The sequence below is a fragment of the Tympanuchus pallidicinctus genome, unplaced genomic scaffold, assembly GCF_026119805.1.
Source record: "Tympanuchus pallidicinctus isolate F22 unplaced genomic scaffold, pur_lepc_1.0 scaffold26, whole genome shotgun sequence".
Taxonomy (NCBI): Eukaryota; Metazoa; Chordata; class Aves; order Galliformes; family Phasianidae; genus Tympanuchus; species Tympanuchus pallidicinctus.
The window spans coordinates 1,546,289-1,554,463 of NW_026294743.1; the positions used below are offsets into that span (position 1 = coordinate 1,546,289).

The 8,175-nt window shown below is 37.7% G+C and overlaps 1 long non-coding RNA gene across 1 annotated transcript; it reads right to left on the bottom strand.

Annotated features, from left to right (window-relative positions):
• Window positions 1-4,805: 4,805 nt before the first annotated feature.
• On the bottom strand, window positions 4,806-7,509 carry LOC128084317 (uncharacterized). The gene is made up of 2 exons (XR_008208459.1): window positions 7,337-7,509; window positions 4,806-5,279 (listed from the first exon to the last, which is right to left on the bottom strand). It is a non-coding gene; the product is annotated as an uncharacterized LOC128084317 (long non-coding RNA).
• Window positions 7,510-8,175: the final 666 nt, after the last annotated feature.

Here is an 8,175-nt window from a genome sequence, read left to right on the forward strand (position 1 = left end):
ATGATGTAGCTGAGGCCAATTTCCTTCTCTTTTTCCAAATCAAAGAGATGGACATGTTTTAAGTACCACTCAGTCTATCAGATGCTATGCTTGCAGCAACAAAGACCTAGCAAAGATGCCTCTAAGTCATTGGCCAAAGAATGTTATGGGGAAAAGGGAAGGGAAACAGGCTAGAGTCTTATGCTTTGCACCTCTCTGTCACCATCTAACACAACCCATGGGCTCAGTTTCAGAAACAGCATGGGCATGAAATTACTCTCAGATGTACATACTGACTTTTGGAGGGGCTGTTGTCTCCCTCTCTTCATATGACAGGCTGAAAATATTGGCCTATACAGAACAAGTGGGCAATTATATAGTGTATTAAACAAATCCAGTACTGTTCTGGTAGACTTGCTTATTACATACTTGTGTGTTGTTATGCCATAAGTTCCCGGCACCCTAGGCAGTGTCTCCTCCATTTATGCACTAAGTCACTTCAAAGAAAACTACTGTGTAAAAGCCTAATGAAAGCAGTAAAACTCATTTTGATGCTCTTGATGTGCTGTGGGCTCTGACTTAAGTTCTCACAATCATTCTTGCTTAAAGAAAAAAGTCAGTCCCACATCTACTGTTTTGTTGCATACTAAAATTGAACAACCAAAAATATAATCAAAAACAGGAGCAATGATTGATGCTGCTATGCTTCTCTGATGCTGGAAAGGTGGAAAAAAAGTACAGAAATGTTCTTCTTGGTCATTCAGAGAGAATATCTTCTATAATATTCTAAAAAATAAGATAGGTAAGTGCCACTGCACAGACTGGAAAAATATCCACTTGATGCTTGCAGTGAATTCCATATGAACATCATGTTAAGTTTGTCATGATAAACAAAAGTATCAAAGTCCCGAGAAAGTAAAAATAAGTTCTCTTGCACTTTAAATTTATGAATTTTACTAAATTGTTTTAAAATATTCAACTTCAGTCCTTTTTCAAGTCAAGAAACAAGACGGTGGCAAAAGTTCCCTCTGACAGACATTTGTCCTCTAATACAAAATTAATTTTCATTTACCTTAATTTGTTCTGTTTGCTTAGAATGGCTGGATCTATTAAAGCTCAGGCTTGAATCTTACGATCAAATTACTTTCACATGAATTTACGTGAATCTCACATGCACAAAGCTGCTCCTTGTAGCAATGTCTCTAACTCCTGAAGCGGCAAACCGTAAATATTCTCTGTAAACAGATGTTATTTCTCTGTAGCACAGTTCATATAACCTTGCTGGCAGCTGGACCTCTCCAAGACTTTGAATAGGAAACAGATTATTTCTGTGTAAATTTTTTTAATTCATACACTAAAGAGGATATTTTTCTCTTTGGACTCCTTGGCAATGACAGACATTGGCCATTTCCAGGTCCTTCAGCAGAGGTGTGGTCAGCATTTATCTCCCCACCCTCCAGTTCTTTTGCATTTCTCCAGTTACATGTGAATTGATAAACACACACATGTGCCACACACAGTCCTGAATCTTTGAGGAATAACTGCTGAGAAATAAGTGAGCAGTAATAGATGAGGTGCAGGTCGTGTTTCTCAATTCGTTGATGCCCCCCCAAAAATGTAACATCTCACAATGGCTCAGAAGAAATGAAAAAAGTCCCAAGGATATATAGAGAGCTGCAGTATTGTTTCTTTTAGGGTAATTCACTTATATACGTTCTGCTTCTCGTTTATACATAACAAACAATATTAGAAACATTTTTCAAAAGCAATAAAATGCATGGTTTTTCGTGAGACAGGAATTTTAGACATCCTGAAATGAGAGAGATTTGAGAGTTGTGTAAACAGAGTGGCTGCTAATAACCTTAGCCATTTTGTTTGCCTTAAATCATGTTTGGATGAACCTTTTACCATCACAGACGAAATACATTCCCTGCACAGGTTCAGAAAGCTGACAGAGCTGGTCAAAGACTCTGAATTAGGTACGGTCTCTTCTGCCATCAGACTAGGACATGGAAGCTGATGATGTACCCCCCTTTCAACATAAAACAAGCAGGGAAACCCTAAACAGATTTTACACGCAAAAGACAGACTATTAGATAATCACTGGGGTAAAAAGCCCCACAGAGAAACACCAACTAATTCATAGGACCCTTATCAGTAACATCAAAAACAAGTCCCCTTAACGATATATACATCAACATCAAACCACTCTCACTCAAGATAACAGAAAAGTGAGGTTAAGCTCCTGAATTCCCGGACACTAGAATCAAGAGAACATGATAAAACCAAGAAAGCACAAATGTGATCTCAAAATGAACATGAATAAAACTAGCATTACAAACAACTAGTATGTCAAATCAAAAGATTTTATTATTGCACTATGCCACTGGAGAAAACAGATGACTTTGCAATAGCTATGGGAACAGATAAGCATTAATGACAGCATGAGAAAGATGAAAGAGATTAACTGGCTATTCAGGCAATGTGTCCTTCCTGCCTTGACCTACAGTGCAATATGATACAACTTTTTTTTTACATAAAATACTTAACATGTCTCATAAAATACTTTATAGGGAGAGTCAAGAAGGGTAGAGGAAGACTACAAAGAAATACAACCCCCAGAAAAAGCCGTAAGTAGTTCTGTTAAGTCTGTACCATTTCCTTGTTCTCCCTTCTCTGTCCACACCTCTTGTAAAATCTGCAGATTTTTCTCCATTTTCTACATTTCCTATGCCTGCTTTTATATTTTAATTTCACAAAGCAATGTTAGATGCCTAACATTTATTGCTGCAATTTAATTATTTCACATAGCTTATTCTTCTGGATGCTGCAGAGTAGGTTGTCGAGAAAAGAGGAAGTCACAACTGGCAATCTCATACTTTTTATGTGATGACTCTGATTAATCGAATATTTAAAGATTCTTTAAAAAAAGCAAGGTATATCCACTACTCTGAAAATGTAAGCGTTACAATTATTTTTCCTCTCTTCTGAGACTAAGCAAATAGATGTACCTCACCACTTTCAAGAAGCATTACCTATGAGTTTCCTATAAACCAGCTAGCACTGAAATACTCAAATCTACATTTCAAATACATAAAGCTGGGACCAGAGTCTGAAATTTTATTCCTTCTAGATGATGGCAACAGTTGTAGCATTTTGTTTCATTCTTCTTGCGAATACAAAATTAACAGATAAGCATATTGGGCATATTTTCAGTTAGAAAAACAACTTAGTTTTACCAGAGATAGACGTATATATGTAATGCAAAATTAAAACAACAACAAAAAAATATCTCTGCCACCACTTGAATACCTAGAATTTCTATTTCTGCTGACTCTTAATACTGAGCAGAGGAGAGAAGAAATTCGGGGGAGAGTGGAAGGAGGAAGAGTTCAGAGTCATTTCTTGCTGAAGGGAAAGTAGGTGAGATAAATAATACAGCACAGCTCAAACTGCCTCATCTTTTCGAGTCCTGGTGCTGAGACCATAGATGATGGGAACAAATATGGTCCCATGATGAGAGCAGAAAACACAAAGAGAAATGGAAATCTGTAGCTAGAGTGGCAGTGGAGCCTGGTAGAAAACACTGAAGGAAATTCTCATGTTTCTTGAAACTAAGAAGACTTTTACATTTTGGATTTTGAGACCGTGATGGTGGGTGAAACTGATAAAGGCAGTAATGAAGTCATCGGTTTGCACTGATACCTGCAATGCATCCGTGGTGCCAAGTCCATCCTGTTATTAGTGGCTCTGACTGATGTCAGTTGCATTGTGCTTGCAGATGCCTAGACTGAGTTGGGCCCACTTACGCTTATCAAACATGCCAAGCTGCATCAGGTAAAGTGGAAAAAAAAAAAAAAAGGAGGAAGCAATGACAGGAATTGCAATGAGCTACCATAAAATAAATAGCTGAGCAAGGAGTAATAGTTACAAATCAAGCAGTGTATTGAAACGAATAAGAGGGTAATGGGCCAGGGCAGGGCATGCATCTACTCTTTGCTCATGGCAGTTGGATCTATTCACTGACTACATATATATCCTTAAAGAACAAAGTAATGGAATGCCTAAGATAGAATTACTGGCTGCTGCTGCTTCTTCTTCTTCTTCTTTTTTTCAAAAGAGATTTGGATACATCACAGATCTAGGTAATGACAGCAATGACATCATAAAATACAGCATAAAAATTAATGATAAACTGGTGATTTCTTTGTATTGATGGCTGGCAGAAGCACCATCTGACAGCAACTCAACAGTCAAACATGGACGGCAAAAGCACCACAATTTAAAGTTTTTGTTCATATAACACCACAGATTGTGCTTTATTTTTTCATGAAAGAAACTCATACTGCTAGAGTTATGGAGGAGCTGAAAGTGCCATACCATCCTCTGAAACTTGGACACGCTGGTGCTAGAGGACTCTCTGTCTCTCAGCACAGATTAGACTACTGATAATGAATGATATCCCCTCTAGCTCAGCTCTGGCACTGCTCCCAAGACCTCTGGAATTAAAAAATAAGATATGCAATTACTTAAGCTGAATGTTTGAAATAAACCTCTAAATTTCTGTCTGTGAGATCCTGAAGAAAGGTCAGGATGGTGTTAGTCAGCATTCATAATTTTTTCTTGTAGAGTAAATGTCACCTTTGGTGGCTGACGGCAGGCAACCCAATACTGGCTGTGGGCTTCCATCAGTTCACCGTCCTGTACACCCTCAGTATGGCACCTTCCCCCTGCTCACAGTTATCTCTAAGAGATAGGCAAGCTTCCAGCAGATGGTGGGAAGTTTCACCAGAGCACAGAAAGTGTGCTGAAAGAGACTCTTACGATGTGTTTACATCCATGTTTATTAGCACTTAAACAAATCTTGATACTATGTTAAACAGTATATACTCAGGTATTTCTCAAGCAATTTGGATTTTGATATCACAAAGAAATAAATCTGAAGTCAGCTAATGAGAGAGCTAATGATGTTGTCACAGATTGGTGACATGGTGGCAGAATGCAAGGAAGTAGTACATGCAGGTGGCATGTCTATTATCTCAAGACTGGGTAAAGCATAGCTCCTGGTGAAGTCTCCACCAGATCGTTACTGTTACTGGCACTGACACTTGTATTCTTGTTAGAGTCTGTTGAATAACCCTTCAGTAGCCCTGGAATGTCAGATGCGTGCATTTGTAAGGGCTACTCTACCCTTCAGAAGAGTCAAAGCAGATAGGCATCATCCTGACGTTGCTTTTTGCCTTCACTTTTTCAAACAAATGCTGTTTCATTCTCTCCATTTCCTCACATCAAGGAGTTTTCTTAAAAGAAAGAAAAAAAGGAAGTGAATGTGGACATAATTTCACTTACATATATAACAAAGATTACCCAGGATCCCCCATTTTAGAGGTGGTAGCAACAAAGCCACTTCTCATTGTTTCCAGAGCTGTTCATGACTTTAATCTCATGAAAATGAATGGTCCTCACTACAGTATTAGGCATGGTAAAATGAGGTGAGCTCTCATTATGTAATTAGTTGTGCACTCTTCTGAGGTAGTCAATGAACTTTTGATTATTCTAACATCCTGTCTAGGATTTCTTGAAGCAAACTTAACTTTCACTAAGAAAACTTTTTGATTAATTATAGCAAAGAACTTGATTCCACTTACAACTGAAGGGAGATCCAGTTATTTTGACACAAATTCTGCTTCTGTAGGATTAAGTCCTCAATTTTCATTTAAGGCTCAGAACATTATCTAAGACAATGGAAATAACCTTTAACATCTATTCTCTCAAAGCTGTCACCAAAGTTCTATACCAAGAGAGATTCATGCAATATAAAATTATCGTCAGATTCTTACAAAAAAATGCTTATTACACTCACATGACTGCCAGTGTGGTTAATAATGATTACATTTTTGCGATGAAGAATGAAAACCTATTTATGATTTTCCATTAAGGCTGGAATGCTGTCATCTGGAGCTGACACATATATGACTAACAGAAAGAGAGGAGTGGCCATGCATAGCTGACAATAGGAGCAATGACAAGCACATGAGGAAGCTGTTACATCATGAGAAACTGAAAGCATTTTCTCCATTTTCTTCTATTGTGTTTTACACATTTTCTCAGACTATTTCAGTGATAAAGTTTTTGCAAAGTTTTTAAAATACAGAAAAATGCTTGTAAGGACTGCTCACAGGTTTTTGTTTTCTTTTGGTTTGGTTTGATTTCCAGGGGAGCATCATTCAGTTGTTCAGTTGGCAAGAAAGAAAATTTGAGCAGAAAAATATTTCCCTATCCTGCATGGGTCATGTCAGATGGATTCCCAGGTCATCCATTTTAAAACTGAATGCAGCTAGGAGATCATGTTCCATGTTTTGAACAGGTTTCTTCTTCTAGTTCCAGGTGATGGAAAATTTGTTTCCTAAAAGTACTCTGACCACTTTACCCATTAATTGTTGAGCTCTCCTCCATTCTTTATTTATTGGAATAGACATGTCTGCAGTGTCCTCCCTATGCTTCCTTATCCAGCTAATAATCTTTTGTGGTCCATTTCTGAAACTCACAAAAAAATTAGCATTTCCAATTACTGAAAACTGGGCTCTTTCCTGATGTGTCTAATTGGGAATTGTGAGCCTGAGATTTTTAAAATCCAAATTTAGGCTTAAAAATCTTCAACGCGGTATTTTAATATTTTAAACTGTAGTGCCTCTGAGTTATGGTGGCACTTTAAACAAATTTATGTTTCATCATGTCGATTATGAATGTAAATACTTAGTGAAAGACAGAATTCTGGATAGCTTGAATATACTTTGCAGGAACTTCGCAGTAGTTGAGGAAGCAAAAAGGCAGAAACCTTATAAATTAAGTCAATAGAGGTCAGAATAAATCCCTAAATGATCTAAATTGGTTTTGTTTCAACTCCTTCTTCCCTTCAGGATGTAAATTGTACTTTCTGGCACATTTCTGTGTTAAGTTTGAAGCTCACTTTTTGGTAGGAATTGTTTAAACCTACTGTGGTCAAGTGTTCAGTTCTGTGGACTCTTCCTGCAGCTGAGTGGCTCCCCATAACCATGACAGGTAGACAGTGCTGTAAACCTTACGTTTGCTGTGCCTGAAGATGTGGCAGAGAAGAGGAAGAATAAAGACAAATGCATACATGATACGTATGTTAAATCCCTCATCTAAGGAAGGGGAGGAAGCTTTCCATAGATCTTCATAGGTCTGTATATTGAAATTCATATTTCACATTAGCTTCTATTTTGGGGGACAAATGAGGTGCCATGATGTGCAGGTCTCTTGAATTAGTTTCAATTTGAGCCAAAGATACTCCTATAATTCAGAGCTGCATATTTTGCTGATCCAATCTACTCACTTTGCTCACAATGGGTGAGGCAGTGTAGCCTTCTGGGTGGGACAGGTTTTGTCCAAGAATTATAAACCTTGGCTAGTTGTTTAATTAGTCAGGGCATCAGTCATCCAATAGCTTTGACTTGAGGAAACTGACTCACACAGAACTTCCATGCTGCATGGCGGATTACTGGTTATTATCCTATAAACAAGAATGGAGAACTACGTGAGTGATGAGTATCAGAGTATTAAATGCATTCCTCCACTTATGGCTCAGAGTTCTTTCAAGGATAGATTTCTGGAAAAGTTAAAAAAAAAAAAAAAAAAAAAAAAAAAGGCAATATCTACTAGAGATAAGAACACTACATAATTTTGAGATTTCATGACTTCTGGGTCGTTTTATTGGAAAATAAAGCCTTTCTTCAGCCACTAATGAGAATAAAGTATTTATATTTAATAGAGTTTAAGTGGTAGGGGAGAAAAGCTTAAAGTCTCTTAAAATGAGACTTCAGCTCCTAATTGGTCTTCTCAAACAGTATGAGAATGTTTATATGCTAAAGAAAGTCGTTGCAGTACCTAGCCATCTGTATAACCCTCCATCTCTATTTTGTTTGTGTGAATTATAATGGAGATTTACAGGAATTTGTGGTCTGCAGAATATCTTTGTTTAAAATATAATTGCTGTGTATCAGCAGGAGTTCTCTTCTGAAGAGGCCTGAACAGACGGTACAGATGCATATTCTGGATGCCACTCTCTTTTCCACCTGGCAGGTTATCATCCTGCTTGGGTGCATGAAGCAGGACAGAGCAGGGCAGCCTGTGAGATTTTTGTGAAACAGCAGAAATTGGCTACCCAGTTTAGTT